The sequence below is a fragment of the Pipistrellus hanaki genome, assembly GCF_964339955.1.
Source record: "Pipistrellus hanaki genome assembly, chromosome: 17".
Classification (NCBI taxonomy): domain Eukaryota; kingdom Metazoa; phylum Chordata; class Mammalia; order Chiroptera; family Vespertilionidae; genus Pipistrellus; species Pipistrellus hanaki.
Genome location: NC_140519.1, coordinates 16,945,449 through 16,962,481, shown reverse-complemented (window position 1 = coordinate 16,962,481; position 17,033 = coordinate 16,945,449). Strand labels below are relative to the sequence as shown.

General features: G+C 42.6%; 1 protein-coding gene across 6 annotated transcripts in view; it reads left to right on the top strand.

Moving 5' to 3' along the window:
- Positions 1-11,225: 11,225 nt before the first annotated feature.
- Positions 11,226-17,033, top strand: part of SULF1 (sulfatase 1) — a gene marked incomplete at its 3' end in the record, with an annotated part of 169,593 nt that continues 163,785 nt past the window's right edge. For 3 of the 6 annotated variants that reach the window (XM_084864354.1, XM_084864349.1, XM_084864355.1), the window contains exon 1: positions 11,226-11,509. The other 3 variants (XM_084864352.1, XM_084864353.1, XM_084864350.1) reach the window with 2 other exon arrangements.

The window sequence follows — 17,033 nt, the reverse complement described above, 5'->3', positions numbered from 1 at the left end:
TAAGAAATTATTTTTTAAAGTTGTTAAGAAATTTCAACTGAGTACATTTTAAAGATCTTATTGGTTTTATTCAACAATTAATGAATTGGGCAGCATCCAGTCTAACATATAGAAAGGAGCTTCAAGAAGCTGGAAAACATTGATTTGATTTTATTTAATGATTTTTTTTTATAGCAAGAGAAAAGGAGAGGGAAAGAGAGAGAGAAATATCACTGGGAGAGCAAAACATCAATTAGCTGCTTCCTGCATGCCCCTGCAAGCCTTAAACCTGGGTATATGACTGGACCAGAATCAAACCAGTAACCTTTTGGTGTATGGGATGATGCCCAAACAATTGAACCACACCGGTCAGGTCTGAGTGAAAATGATTTTTTTTTTATAGGCAAAAGGAAGCAGGAACAGGAAGCTATACTAAACAAAAAATGTAGGTTGGTTATTGCAAAGTTACTTTTCTTTAGAGATGGCAGGGTTCTGTCAGGCAGATTAACTAACTAGTATTGATCAGGAGAGTCTGAATAGACTGGTTTAAGATTCCATTTCTGAAAGGGCCAAAACTGTAATTAAGTCTCCGATTGGTGCTGTGGGGCTTAGCATAAATGATTCCATTTTGGGCCTGCTGTCTTTTTCTGATCAAGGTTCAGTTGTCTTTCCTTTCAGAGCAATAATGGTTATGGTAGGCAGTCAGAGAGGCATGAGCAGGGCAGGACAATAGGCCTGGTATAGAATGCCACCAGGACAGAAAGTCCCGAACACCTGGCCACAGACTTCTAGCAACAGGTGGAACTGGGAGAGCAAGTATTGTTAATTAGGATCTTGGAAATAAGTGTTGTTAAGGGGCCTTGTCCCTTTCCTCCCCTAGATGATCCCTGGTCATATAGTCAGGTTCTCCCCCTGATCTTTTCTCCCCTGGCATATAGTGGTAGACCCCCAAACCCCCTTTAAGAAGAACAAGGGGGCTGTAGAAATGCCCCATCTGACTTCCATACAAAGACAGGGGATGATGGGACAGGCCCCTAAAGGTCAGCTAAAAGGAGAAAGCAGAACTGCTGAAACCGGTTTGGCTCAGTGGATAGAGCGTCAGCCTGCGGACTGAAAGGTTCCAGGTTCCATTCTGGTCAAGGGCATGTATCTTGGTTGCAGGCACATCCCCAGTGGGTGGTGTGCAGGAGGCAGCTGGTTGATGTTTCTCTCTCATGGACGTTTCTAACTCTCTCTCCTTCTCAATTCCTCTCTGTGTAAAATCAATAATATATATATATATATATATATATATATATATATATATATATATATATATATATATATTTTTTTTTTTTTTTTTTTAAAGAAGAAAGCAGAACTGCTTCTATTCAGTTCTATATATCTGAAAACAACAGTGTCACCTTATATGAAAAATAAAGACTTATCGCCATAAAAAAAAAAAAGGTGGGGGGGAGGGGGGGGGAGAAAGAAAGCAGTTAACCCTCTCTAAGAGGTTAAAAGGAGCCCTAGCCCAAAACGTGGGGGAGCTCTTTGAGACACCAGCTAGAAACTTTTTTCGAGTGTTCGTCTTTGCTTTCTGAATAAACTTTCTCTTGTGAGTTTGCGGCTTGTCTCTGAATTCTTTCTGAACCAGAACTCAAGTACTGAAGCCTACTTGTACCATTTACATGGGGAGTTAATTCTATAATTTATAGAAACCTCTCCTTGGATTAAGGTACTCTTAGACTTCATAAACACATATAGCAACATGAGGGGACTTAGTCTTTAGCAAACTGATGGGGACGTTTGATGAATGACCCTCCCATCTTAAAATTCTCATAAATAGGAATTAGAAAGTTGAAACAAGGACAAAGTCATTAGTGATAGAAACTCTGAATGTAGGAGTTTGGATCCAGGATCTGCTTCTTGCTGGATGTTTGACCTGGAGTAGAGCACTTTATATTCCTAAACCTCAGTCCCCTTTCTATAAAATGCAGATTCTATAGGCTCTTCCTCATTGGCATATTGTGATGTTTAATTAAATTAACCTGGTGAATATATTAAAAGAGCCTCACTGATAGTGAGTGTTCCAAGACTATTAGCTATTATTACTATGGTAAGAATTGGAAGAAGAAAAAATAAAAGACAATTGGAAGAAGAAAGTCCTTTTAATGGTATAGATCAGGGGGGGAAGCAAGTCTAAATAAAGAACAATAGGTTTAAATGAAAAGATAGGTCAATGCTTGCAAGGTTTACTTTAACAGGAAACAAAATTAAATAAATACTTTTGAAAAATAAAATCCTTTCAAAAATATAGTTGTTGTTTTTTAATCATAGTAATAAATCTCTAGAACATATTGTTTTATAGCTTCTGGCATTGGTGTTATAATTGAAGACATTAGAGACAATTAAAGCATTCATTGGAATTCTGCATTGATGCAAATCAGAGAGGAAATAAACTACTTCAGCTTTAGCTTCTGACATATTTACACTTGAAATCAAGGCTTTTGTTAAGTTAAACCAAAAAGAGCCACTTAGCATAAGAAAGAGTTAACAATGGTTTAGGGATATCCTATTTAAAAAAAAAAAAAAAAGTTTGTTGGAAAATACTTGACAAATCTGCCTTTTAAAGCAACTGCAAAAATATTGTGACTGCTCTTTTGACAGTCTTCCTAGGAAATTTAGCCAATATGAAAAAAACTATGGTTGTCAAAAAAACAAGCAAACTGTATTTTGCAAGTATCAAAAGAAAAAGAAGCAAGAGTTTCAATTTTATACAGTTGTCGTTTTTGTATATCTTACTGTGTGATAACTAAGAAAAGTCAGCATTAAGGATGGGTGAATAACGTCAGTTTTTTAGGTATATTCCTAAAAAGATCTAACAAAATCTAAGCTTTTATTTAGCTTGCAGAAATTACATTGGCCTATTGACTAAGTATCTGAAGATTGCGGTTCATTTAAAAAACTATATATTTATGGAAACAAACGTTTTTATTAACATCTGTAAGCTTTGATTTCTCAGTAAAGACTGTAATAGTAATAAGTATGAATGTGCAACTGTTTATCAGCTGTTACTCAGAAACTCTTACAAAGTACTTACTTCCCAGTAATGTTAAGCGAGTACTAGAACCATATTGCCTTCCTTAAAATGAAAAGACAGGTGTATATTCTGCTTTTGACCAGCTATATTCTTAGGAGGTCTGTGTGTATTCAGGAAGGGCCTTCAAGCTAACCACTTAATCTCCTTAGACAAACTGAGCTATGTTGTTCAAGCAGTACTTGGAAATTTTACCAAGCCAAGCAACCCACTAGCATTGGAATCTTTTTATTGAAGATCTGTTATCGAAGAAAGAGCATTCAGCCTAAGATAAGAATTTAAGAGTTTATTTGAGCCAAACTGACAACAATATCTGGGAAGCAAAATCTCAACAGATTTATAAAATGCTCGACAGAAGGACAGTTTTGTAGCCCATTTTATGTATCAAAGTAGGACATGTGAAGATGGTCACATGGTAGATTAGGGAGGCAGAAGAAAGCAAAACCGGGAAATCTCTGGGATTTAACAAAAAGCAAAATGAAGAGGCAATTACTTCTTTTACATTGATGGGTATAGAGTAGTTAATCATTTGCATTTCCTACACATAGAGATGGAATTCGGGGAACCAGGTAACAATGAGGGTTTCTGTGATTTCCTGCTCTGTTGGGAGATCTGGTCTGGAAAAGGGGATTACTCTTAACATTTCAAAGATTTGTTATCTTAGATGCACAAAGACATGAGGTAATTTCAAAGATAAAGAAGATACAGGCCTACGTGACTACCTACCATGCCTGGCTTTTAGTTAGACATTTTTACACTCACCGCACCCTGTGATATTGGTCTCTGAGTTTGTAAGGCCCACAACTCAGACCATCTTTGAGTTTGTCAGGTTCAATATGTGGGCCCTCTTTAGTCCACACTATTATGTAAATGCACTGTGCAAAGCCTACAGAGAAGGGATGAATAAGATACATTTTTTGCTCCCAAAGAATTTGTTATTTTTAAATGGATAACTTGGGGACCTAGGAGAAGAAAACTCTTCCCCCTTTTTTCTCTGACAGCAGTTATTTTTATTTTATGGAATTATTTTTGCCCTATCCATCTATTATTTTATTGTTTTCTATTGTGTTGGTTCAGTGATTGCTATTTTGCCACTAAATTATTTCACTTCTTCGATTTGTTTGAGGCTCAGCTTTACACTTTAAAGTTTTCAAATAAATATCAGAAAAGCAATGAACTCTACTTTTTAAAATATGATCCTAGTTTAGGGCCAACATGCCTGTGTTAATGTTTTGGACATTAAAATTGTCTAGAAATAAGTCCTAAGTCCCAATAGTCCTATGGCTCTAGCAAGGAAAATTTTTAATTCAGATGTCCATTTCTTCCAAAATCAATATAACATTAATCTCATTGATATATCCCCAACTCTCTAAGCTTGTATATTGAGGGTAAAGCACACACACACACACACACACACACACCCCAAAAAAATATTAAAGTGAGGATAATGTGTTCCACAGGATCTATCTCACTTTTAACAATAAAGCATGGCCACAAGAAAAATAATTTTCTCTATTAATTATTAAGTAAAGTTCTTTTCCATTTATAATTATATCTACCTAACAATTCTCATGTCTTTAAACACTCTGGTAGCTTAAAGAAGAAACACTGCATAACTTAAGGTATTTTATGCATATGATTTCAGTGTAACTTCTCAAATTATGTAATGTAACACCAATAAAACATAAGTACTCCAGTTTAAGCAAATCTTTGCATTTTTTTAATTTTGTTTCTAATAAAAGTGCATGTTACTATGGAGAGAAAAACATGTGAACAAATAGTTTGAATCATGGGATTTATTCCCTATTCCAAAGACTTAGACATTCCTTATCCTTCCCAAGCCTCACTTTTCATAAATCTAAAATAGGGATTAGATTTTTGGGGTGGGGCAGTGGGGAGCTTTACTTTACCCTCCCAGGTACTTCTGGCTGGTCAAATAATTAAATTTACATTTAACAGATTCACAATAGAAAAGCATCAAATCTAATTGCATACATGCCTATGGGAATCCTACATACATGAAAAAGTTAGAGACCCTACATACATAGAAGGAATATGAGGTATACAGGGCATTCGGAGCCAAGGATGAGGTAAGGCCCCTTGGGGCTTCAGAGGGGAGGAAGGTCATTCTCAGGATGGTGAGAGCAGAGGTTCAGTAATTAGAAGTTTGCCCTGCCCTATAGATAGGTCATAAAAAAGTTATTTCTGATAATAACTCTTATGGGCAAGGCACCTAATTTGAATTCTTTAAGGGACAGGTAAAAGGTTCTCTTGAGCCCACAGGGTCTTGATTGCTTTCAACTCAAAATAATCCAGTGTCCAAGTGGCACATCTTGGGAAGGCAAGTTCTGGGCCCATTTAATTTTGTCTGTTATTCTTTCCAAAAGCAAAGTTCTTCTGTACTCCCTGGACATAAGTGATGTCCATTTCTGCATTCCTACCTTTTTTTTCACACCACTTACCTTTTTTTTTTACATTGGGAAATATACGTTAGAAGTGCATGATATTACAAATGACAAGATTTGTTGTCATTTTATATATGATATGAATAGCAAGATATGAAAGATCATTATCTGTATTGAACTCATTAGGTTTAGTGTATACTCCACCTCAGACATCTGCAATCCTACCTCCAGGAAGACCAAACAACATCCAGTTCTTATTGCCAAAATTCACATTTTTCTCATACTTGCTATCCATACTGCCTAATGTTATGTCTCATAAATTTAATTATCTGCTCAAATGAGGACTAATACCCAAGGCCCCAAACATTGATTTCCACAAATATATATTTTAAATAGGTTTTTAAAAATTTTCCTACTTTGTTGCCATATTCTATTGGATCTACTATCTTTTATTAAATTACCCTCTTTATGGGTCACTGTTTTACACTAAGTGCTTTAGCATGCCACGTCACCCTTCTACCAGCTACACATGACTTCAGCGCTCTTAGGCTTGTGCTTCCTGGAGGAAACATCACTTTGGTGATCAAGCCATGCATCTGGTATGATTGCCACCACTGGCTCCCTTGTCACTTCCCATGTAGCTTATTCAGTCATCAAAAGCATGAGCAAATCTAATGCTTGTCCCATAGCCCGTGATTTCATTTAACAAGCAGTAATGTATCCTCTCTTTTTTAGAAGTATGTGGTTCAGTATGAATAAAGGCAGTAGAATTTAGTGGAAGGACACTAAGTAAATGTGAGTGATTTAGAAGTGCATGATATTACAAATGACAAGATTTGTTGTCATTTTATATATGATATATGATGGAGTGATTGAATAGCAATGGAGTGATTGTTATAGATATTTTTAGCATCATAGGATTTTTAGATGACACTTGTCATTTGTTTTAACGGGGGGAAAAATATCGAAGGGAATGTTACCATCAAAGAATTCATCTGTATAAGAAGTCTCAGATTCCTGTAGTCTAGCACAGTGGTTGGCAAACTGTGGCTCTTTGGCTCCTTGAGTTTTTAGCAAAGGCCAGCTTAGGAGTACCCTAATTAAGTTAATAACAATGTACCTACCTATATAGTTTAAGTTTAAAAAATTTGGCTCTCAAAATAAATTTCAATCGTTGTGCTGTTGATTTTTGGCTCTGTTGACTAATGAGTTTGAGTTTGTCGACCACTGGTCTAACAGAAAAAACACTGGTAATCAGAACTTGTCCTTGACTAATACTTAGATCACAGATGACTTTATGGTCAACCTCAGACAGTTTTGTTTTTTGTTTTATACATAGATGTAGATATAGAAATAGATATAGATATAGATATAGATGATATTGATATAGATATATAATTGATTTCTGAGAGAAAGGAAGATGGAAACAGAGTTAAAAACATCAACAATGGGACCTAACCGGTATGGCTCAGAGGATAGTGCGTCGGCCTGCAGACTTAAGGGTCCCAGGTTCGATTCCAGTCAAGGGCATGTACCTTGCTTGCAGGCGCATCCCCAGTGGGGGTTGTGCAGGAGGCAGCTGATTGATGTTTCTCTCTCATTGATGTTTCTAATTCTCTATCCCTCTCCCTTCCTCTCTGTAAAAATCAATAAAATATGTGTGGTTTTTTTTTAAAGAAACATCAATGATGAGAGAGAATTATTGATTGGCTGCCTCCTGCAAGCCCCCTACTGAGGATCAAACCCATAACCTGAGCATGTGCCCTTGAACAGAATTGAACCCAGGGCCCTTCAGTCCGAAGTCCCACTCTCTATCTACTGAGCAAAACCAGCTAGGGCTCGGACACGCTTTTCAGAATAAAGCATTTCACCAGAACTAGGAGAATCTTATTCTCTAGCATTTTCTGTATGTCCCAACAGGTGTTGGAAAACTGGTGGTAGCAGCAGTAACATAAAAAGGAGAAATCTTGTGTGACCATTTGATCTTAGGGTATCCCCGATGAAACACGGCCATCACAAAGATGGGCTTCTGAGCTGTAGATATCTTCTCAATTCTTGAAAGAGATGGTTTGCCTCAAAATAACACTGAATACAATTGAGTGGTGTTCAAATTAAAGTCAGCACAAATTATCAGAGCCCGTGGCTTGCTGAGTGCTCACAATTCCAACTATTTACTGAACTCCCGCCAACACCATAACTTCTGGGGACTCGGCAGCATCACCTGCCCACAGCCCCATGGCCAAGGCCTCCTGTGACCATCAGGATGCTGCAGACCCGGGTTGCCTCCCTCCCACCAAGTGGACGGAGTGCTCTCAGCCTCGCCAATCATCTGTTCACTGCGCTAAGTCAGGAGTCTTGGCCAACCAGCAGCCCAAAGGGGAACCGTGGCGGCTTATAAGTGCATTAAATCTTCGTATTAGCCCCCTGGCTTGGTCAACCTTCATGTCGGCTTTGTTCTCTTTTTTTGAAGCATGACAAACAAGTGGTTTTTCTCTTTCACTTTAATGATTCTTTCAACAAAAAGGGGTAGTTCAGGGCTTTCTCCAAGGCTGATAGGTGTGTCTGTTTAATGAGTTTTTTATTGTACTGTATTGGCTTCCCTGAAAAGAAATTACGGGCAGCACACAGCGGATAATAGAACAAGACTGGAAGAAACAATAACCAAGAGGAGGGAAATTAGTGTGGCAGCAGATGCAGGCGGTGCCGTGTGGGGATTAAATGCCACTCGCATTCTCACTCGGCCACCACTGTCCTGGTAATAACGTGGACGTGGGCACTTCTGTGCCAGTGATGTGTGCGCAAAAGATACGGCTCTAGATATGGACCCAGCTAAGCTGCCATCTGTGGAGGAAGAAGGAAGGGTGGTGAGCTCAGCCCAGACAAAGATGAGTGAAGCTCAGAGTGCGGGTTTACAAGGGCTGGCCGGTTACCATGGAAACTAATTGGCGCTAATAAGTAAAGGGACATTTTAACTGTGGGAACAAAATAGGAGGGCCTATTTTTCAATATCACCGTTACCTACCATTCATTTTTTTTTTTCATTTTCACAATTATCTTTACTTCATTCCTGGGATGAAGCTCTTCCCTCTGCACACAGCCTCACCCTCCTCAACAAACATGACGTTCAAATGCTGAATACCGCCTCTTAAAATGTGCTGTATTTCCAGGTTTAGATCTTTCAAGACAGAATCAGTTTCACTTTTTTTTTCTCCCCTTAAAAAATAAACTGTTTGCAGATGGTGAGGAGAAAGGAAGGGAGGGAGTGGAAAGTTCTTACTAACTTCTAAGCTGACACTGCTGAGCCCTGAAGCTGGCTGCGGAGAGAGGGAAGCTGGGACCTTATCCTACAGCACCAGCTTCAGGTTTTCCTCTGAGTTGATTTTCCCTAACAAAAGCATTTCACCACACACACACACACACACACACACACACGGCAAAAACAGTGTCTTGTGGACTTATTTTACAAAGGTGATGTTTACAGACCCTTGCAGGGAGCAAGAATTAAGATCATAGCAAATGGGCAATGGCTACTGCTCCACTTGGACTTTCCTTAAAGCAAGTTTTATGTCGAACAAATAGCCCAAGGTCGCAAAGAGAAGCCGTGACTGAGGTTTAATGAAAAGGTTGACAGCTGACTTAGAAGCGAAGTGTGTTAAGAAAGCACTTTCAACAACAATGTGGGTCAGAGCCGGGGACACTGGGGAATTGTCTTTAAAAAGGTGTGTTACAAGCACAGGGTTGATAAAACACCTTCACAGCTTCTTGGGTTTTACTTCTGTAAGTTAATTTCCAGTTTAAGAGAATGCAAACTACGTTAATAATGTCTCCCGGGTCTTCAAAATCTATGCAGTTGAGGTAGTCCAGATTTCCAGACGTGAGTCTGGTTGGATTAACAAATATATATGTGTATATATTTTTTAAATGAAAAAAAATTGCTTTACAATAATTGGCACAATTAAAATTTTATGGTGCCCCAGGGAAGTTTTAGCCCTGTGGTGCCCCTTGCCATTGCTGAATGTCTCTGTGTTGATGAAGTATCTGGATTTAGCTGATTAGTTGTAGTGGTTTAGTGAATATGCTGTATATTGTGAAGTGGACACCTCATCATCACTTCTGGGAAGAAACTGAGCAAATGAATCCGTACTTCAGCCTCTAGTTCTGTTTTTCTCTTCTTCCCTACAGCCCAGGGATAGCAAAAATTCACTATCTGAAAATGATGGTTCTCTCATCTTGTGTCTCAGAAAATTGTACCAGGAGTCATTTTTAAGTATCGTAACATGATATCACACAAAAATTCCTGAAAAAAAACAACAACAACATGCTAGTCAAGTCAGTTTTGCTAGCTATTGAAATGCTTGTTTGTGATACTGGCACTTTGAGTATTTGATAGCTATTTATAGTCTAGATTTTAATGCTTTAAGCATGTTTAAAATTGGGGGGCTGAGGGGTATTCCAGTAGTCCCCCTCACATTTCAAACAAATTCAAAATTTTAAATGTTGGCTTCCCACACACCCTGTCAGGGAGTTGATAACTATTTCAAATCCACAGATTTTCAAAATTCCTGAGAGGTCTGATGAACTTTTTAAAAAACGGTGAGATCTGCAGCAACAATGGGATTATTTTCAGATAGCGCCTTAAAAGCGGCGTACCAAGGATAGCCGCCTTCCAGTTCAGACTGATAGCCAAGTAATTAGTTCTATAAACACAGTTCAGAGAGAAAAAAGAAGTAAGGAAGGAAGGAAGAAACGCACCTCCGAAGGAGGTATTGGAACGACCCAACGTGGAAACCATTTCAAAGCAACATTGTTAATGAGCTGCCGGAGCGATAGGGACGTTATAAGTGCAATTAACTTGGAGCCCATAAAGATAATCAATGGCAGAGAGCCGCGCGCCGGCACCGAGGGCTCCTACAAAGCCACGTCTGAGCGCGCGGCGAGGGATGCGGCCAAAGCCACGGACCGCTCCCTGCGGGCGCGCGCTCCTCCCCAGCGTGGGGACCCAAATGCACTGCCCCGGCTCTTCCTGAAGTTGAGCCCATAGCAACCCATGGAGCCGAGAAGTTTCTGCTCCACGCTGCGCCCCCACCCCCTTCCTCCTCCCAGGGAATGGCTGGAGGCAGCCAGGATTCCACCAAGGGGAGGTGGGAGCTTATACTTCAAAACGTAGAGATGTGCCCTTTCTGAGCAAACCGCTCCTTGCAGGAACGCTTTCCCGTGATGTCAAGGATAAGGGGACCGGCCAAAACCGGTTTGGCTCAGTGGATAGAGCGCCGGCCTGCGGTCTGAAGGGTCCCGAGTTGGATTCCGGTCAAAGGCATGTACCTTGGTTGCGGGCATGTCCCCAGTGGGGGGTGTGCAAGAGGCAGCTGATAGATGATTCTCTCTCATTGATGTTTCTAACTCTCTATTCCTCTCTGTGAAGGATCAATAAAACATATTTAAATTTAAGAAAAAAAAAAAAGATAAGGTGATCAGACGTCCCGCTTTGGGCGGGACCATCCCGATTTTTAACCACCTGTCCCGCGGCGTTTTAAAAAAAAGTCCCTATTCAAAACGCCCCGGGACAGATGGTTAAAAATCGGGACTGTCTGGTCACCTTAGCCAAGGAGGAATCTGTCCTTTCGGGAGCGAGGAGGAGGAAGGAGGAGGTGGCCCTCCCTTAGGTGGGCAGGGAAAGATGTGTTTTTTTTAGGATTTCTGTGCGTCCCGCGGAGGGTTCCCCCTCTCCTCCCCACAACGTCCCCGGGGGAGCGCAGGGAGTTGTGAAAAGTAACGCGCAACTGGCCACCGGGAGGACCCACTCCCTCCTCCACCTTCCCGCTGGCACCTCCCCCTTCTCTGTCTTTATAGCCGCCCTTTCTGCGAGCCCAGCTCAGGTTACCGGCCGGAGCTCCCAGCCCTCCGCTCGCAGCCCTGCCCGCCCTTCCTGCGCCCGGCCCCGGCCCCCGGCGGAGCGCGGCCCGGCCCGGCCCGGGGATTGGGCGGCCCGAACTGACACCAACCACCGCGCTGAGTGCTCGCCGACGTGTTCCCCCAGATGGTCGGGGTGAGTGTGTGTCATCACGTTCGAGTGTGGGGATTAGGAGCAGGAAGGCTGCCTGGCTGGAGCTGTGTGGTCTCCTCCGCGGGAGAGGAGGTGCAGGCAGCAGCAGAGCGACTTTGCTGGTGGAGCAGGAGGAGGAGGGATTCGCTTTCTGCAGACCCAGGACAAGCAGGGCTTTTCCCCCTCCCAGGTAAAGTCTAAGAATGCCTCTCTCTCTCTCCTCTCTCTTCTCTCTCTCTCTCTCTCTCTCTCTCTCTCTCTCTCTCTCTCTCTCTCTCTCTCTCTCTCTCTCTCAATGCTAGCGCAGCGCACTTGTCAAAGCCAGTTGTTGCTACCTTCTCAAAGCTGCTTTTGTGCGGCTGACAGATAACCAGGGAGCGTCGCTCAGGCTGGGCTGTCTTTGCAGGACTAACGCTCAGGCTCCTGCCTTCTCGCTCTTCTTGGAGGTGTAGCTGAGGAAGTGCCTGTTGGAGCCATGCGTGTGCCCTTGACCATCCTCGTTGCACACGCAGAGAGGGAGCTGTGCATTGCTCCCAACGGGGTGGGTGAGGCTAAGAAAGCGTGCATGTTAGCTCTCCAAAGAAAAAAAAAAATCACTTCCAAACTGTTGCATTTTACCCGCTCCGTTTCTAAGGATTCTTGCCAGGGTCTATGACTGAGCGGCCGGTGGAGATGAAATGCTTTATTCTGAGCTGATGTTTGCCATGCTGCTTGTGCCTTGATTGACGACGGGCCACGGTGCTTTTAAACCATCTTGGGGGATGGGGCTCTGAAGTTGGCCAACTCCTTCAGAGCAGCTGATAGCAGAGCTTTAAAACAAAAAAACAAAACAAAACAAAAAACTGCTCGGAGCTAGAAGAGAAGCAGAGGAGGAGGAAGTGGGAACATGCTCTTTAACTTCGCCCTCGGCAGCTGCAGGGGGCGGTGGGCGGTGACTCATTTGCAGATCTGTTTGTGAAAGTTTTACAAGTCACTGAAAACCGCCGCAGCATCTCTGTAATGGATCATTAGAGCCACTGCATTTATGGGGTTTTGAACGGGCTATCTGAAGTGTTAATGAAATGTAAATAGATTTTTTTTTCTGGCTTAGTGATAAACAAGCGTGTTTTCTTTGTTTTTTTAAAAAAAGGTCTTCATTATACATTAATCATTGGAGATGAATGGTCCTCCCCAAGCTTGAGCTTAATGAGTTTTCAACTTGTGTGCAATAACGTAACCGCTCTGCCCAAAGCACCCACCAACATTAAGTCGAGCGGCAAACAACCATGCTTAGCCTGGGGTATAAAGAAGGCCTTCCGAATGGATGCCCTGTGTTCGCAGGGATCAGAAACTAAGTTTTTCAGTGTTGAAATGCTTGATCAAGCTAGGGCAGTCTGCGAGGTGCTCCTTTCGCGCCCTCCCAGACGTGCCTCCCTCATCAATATTCATGTCCCGGTGGCGGTGCCCGGGCTCCTGGCTCCCAGCGGACTTGCACGTCGGGTGGAGAAATCCAACACCATTCTCGCCGCCACAGGTGAGGAGGCTCAGTACATAATGCTGGATGCGAGCTCTGCTGAAATGGGAGCTGCTTCATGGGTTTATGGCTCGTGCTTTGTGATTTTTATATGCATCTGGACAAAGATGCCCGTAAAGTTACGTTTCAAGTTGTATTGCACGTACACTCTTTACAACCAGAGAGTCGATGTGTTGAATTCCCTTCTTAAAAAAAAGTTATGATTCCAACACTCTTTTAGTGCGGTGTTTACTCGTGATTCAGAATGTGCTCCGGATAGGGTCTGAGCAGTGCAGTGAGAAGACAGCCTCCCACATAACCAGGCGGTGACTAGGAACTGAGCATTATCCGATTCCCAGTATTGCATAACCAAAATAGGACTAAGTTCGGAAGCTGGAGTCTTTTGGAATTCCAGCCGTTCCAGTTTGGCTTTACCCTGGAGCGGGGGTTTAGGACACTGGCCCAGGCTGCCTTGGGGTTAGGACTGCACACTGCCTGGGGCTGGTCCGGTGCTGACCAGCGAGGCCATTTTTCACCATCGCAGAAATTTCAGGAGACAAAGTTCCTCCTCACAGATGTGCTTCTCCGGGAGGTGGGTGGGATGGCATCTTCCAAAGGCAAGTAAGTCGCTGTTTGGCCACAGGAGCCCCACAAGCATATGCTACTGCTGTTGCACACTGACCATCAGGCCACCTGCCAGGAAATCTGACAATATGGGACAGTCACCAACCTTCCCACGCCCACTCCACCGCCACCACCACCACGTCAATTGTACATAGGACTAAGCAAGATGGAAAGGAGAGCTCAGCCGAGGTGGCTCAGTGGTTGAGCATCGACCCAGGCACCAAGAGGTCTCCGGTTCGATTCTCACTTAGGGCCCATCCCTGGGTTGTGGGTTCATCCCCCACAAGGGGCATGCAGGAGGCAGCCAATCAAAGTTCTCTCTCACCAATGTTTCTCTCTTTCTCTTCCTCTCTCTCTCTCTCTCTCTATTAAAAAAAAAAAAAGTCAATACAAATATGTCTTTTTAAAAGATGGAAACAAGAAAGGAAGTGTTGAGGAATAATTAATTCACACCTTGAGAAGACCAAATCGTGTGTTAGTCCCCCTAATATGAAGTCACTGAGCAAAACTTAAAAGGGTCTGCTTGAAAGACAGGGCCCACAGGGCAAGCCCAGTCTCTTGTCACGTTCTGAATCGCCTGTTGCAGATGGTACGCATGCAGAGACATATTTATGGTGACTTCTGCATACCTCAGTTTGACATTTGGATTCTTTGTGACAGCACTTGGGCCGGCAGCACACATGAATTTCCCATCAGTATTGCAACAGCTGTGAAAGTGCTTGAGCACCAGGGGTCTCTGGCTCAGGGAGTGAGGAACTGGGCTGCAGATCTGTTTGCACTATGGATGCGTCCCGCTATCCGGCATGCAATAATGGGACGCAATAAGGTGAAACTGGATTCACTAATTTACAAAATCCATGTTTATGGTGGGATGGAAATCTAGGGCACATTAGCCTAGGTAGTCAGTGAACTCAAGGTAAATTATGAGGAGGGTCCTTCATCAAAGAACTAAAAGGGCCCTACTCTGTTTTTCCCAAGGAAATTTCTGTGACTGCAGGGACATTGTTGTGGTCATTGTCATTGTAATAATGGAGACAACGGCAACTGTGACACTTTGCATGACTTTTCTCAATTATATCTGTCTGTCTGTATGGGGATGGGTAGGAGCTTGGTTCTTTTGTGTTTTAGATTTTAAATGGTTTTATTTTTTTTAAAGATCCATGAAGTGGATTTCTGATACTGAGTATTGAGCTTTCCCCAACCACAGCCCCATGGATGCAGCCAACCAATGGGTCGGGTCAAGACATCTGGTCTTTTTGGCCCTGTCAATATTTTTGGATGAAGAGCATAGAGCAAATTTAAGGGGGTTAAAATTTTTAAGAAGGTTGTTTTTAAATAGATTCTTTTTTAAAATCATAATTATTGACTTTGAAGAAAAACAGGCTCATATATAAAATTAAGATTTTGATCATATGGTAAATTTACCTACTTTAGGTTAGATCCATGGTGAGGGGGTGGAGGGGAGGGATTGGTATTTAAAAGAAGATTTTTTTTTTGAAAAAGTGTGCCCTAAATATGTTTCCTATTTAAAATATTTTCAATTCTATCTCAGTATGCTAGGAAGAAGAATTAGCCTGGTAGCTATTTTTTTTTTTTTTCCTTCTCACCCCATAGCTAATCTGTCATCAGATTCTGCAAGTCCTTCCTTTCAAACGCCTGCACATCTGGCCCCCAGCTACTGCTCCAGTGTGATGAGCGGATCACACGTGGCTCATTACAACAACCTCCTCACTGGTCCACTGCCTCTTCTGTCCACCCTGGCAGCTGCACTTCCACAAACACGTCTTCCGTCAAAGCCGTTCCCTGCTGAGAATCCCAGTCTTCTCAGTCTGAGGGGCTGGCCCTCTGTTATGTGGCCCCAACTTTCTGACTCTGTCTCACACCAAGTTCCTATAGCAACAGCAGTCTACCCTTGCCAGCCACTGAAGTGGCCAGATCAATGTCCCCCCTTCCTGGTCTCTTCTCTAATCCCTAACCATTCCAGTTTTCTATCTGCTTATCTGCAAAATGAGAATTTATCATCATGTGTGTGGCTTCTCCTAGTTCTGTGTCACAAGACTATAGAACGTCCTCCCCATGTCTACGTCCTACAAAGTTTCAACTTAAATTCCACCTCCTCCAAGAAGCCTCCCCTGACTACTACATCTCCTGGTGATGTTCTCCTTAGCTTGAAGATGACCATCAGTTACCGATGATCTGCACTTAGCAAAATCACCCTGTTTTTAATCCTGCTTTCTACTTTGCCTTTTTATTCTTTTTAAAAATATATATTTTATTGATTTTTTTTTTTTTTTTTTTTTTTTTTTTACAGAGAGGAAGGGAGAGGGATAGAGAGTTAGAAACATCAATGAGAAACATCGATCAGCTGCCTCCTGCACACCTCCCACTGGGGATGTGCCAGCAACCAAGGTACATGCCCTTGACCAGAATCAAACCTGGGACCCTTTAGTCTGCAGGCTGATGCTCCATCCACTGAGCCAAACCGGCTAGGGTGCCTTTTCATTCTTGACTCCTTAGATAGGGTGAAGTCTCCTAAAACATGGAGTGGCCTGGTCCACTTGAGCCCCACAGAAAACATTCATAAATGTGTGTTGACAAGCTCACAGGGACACTCCAACATCCCAGGCACTTTCCCCTCTAGTTCCACCTACAAGAGGAAGGGTGTGTGTGTGTGTGTGTGTGTGTGTGTGCAGAAATGATGAAACCTGAATGGTTATATTTTGGGTTAGCTTAGGAAAGATGCCTCTTAAGCAAAATACGATATTATTGCCCCAAATTAAGCATGTGTATCATATGAAAAACCCTTATCGACTTCAGTTTTCTATGACTATAGTAGAAATTACACCTATTAGCTGCCCTTCTGTGTTATAAAATTTCAAACATGATTTGGAAGCCGGAAGGTACAGTCTTGGGGTTGAAGCAGGCTGGTGTTCTAACCCAGGCACTGCCTCTCACTGGCTGTGTGGCTGTGGACCAGTGACGTCACCGCTCAGTTCTTGAAGTGTGTAAAGCGGCGACAAGAATACTTTCCTTGGGGATGTTGTGCAGAAAACACATTAAGCACCTGGCTGAGCTGCACGGGCAACAAATGGAAGAGAAAGAAGGCTGATAGATGCATGTAGAGGTACAGATCTAGGTTGCATGACTGTGTTCAACTTAGTATGTCAGTCATTCTGTTTACTCATGGCGTGTCTTTAGCCATATCTTCTGCCACCAAAGGTGGGAGGACAGGAAAGAGAGAGGGAGAGAAAAGGATATAAAGAAAAGAGAGAGAGAAGAGAGGGAGGGAGGGAGCTGCTTTGGGCATTTAGGGATTTCGAACAACCGAGTTAATGGATCTGTGGGGACAATGGTGACAGTTGAATACAGTCCCGGCAGGAGCAGAGTCCTGGGTCCTGCATGAAAGGATGG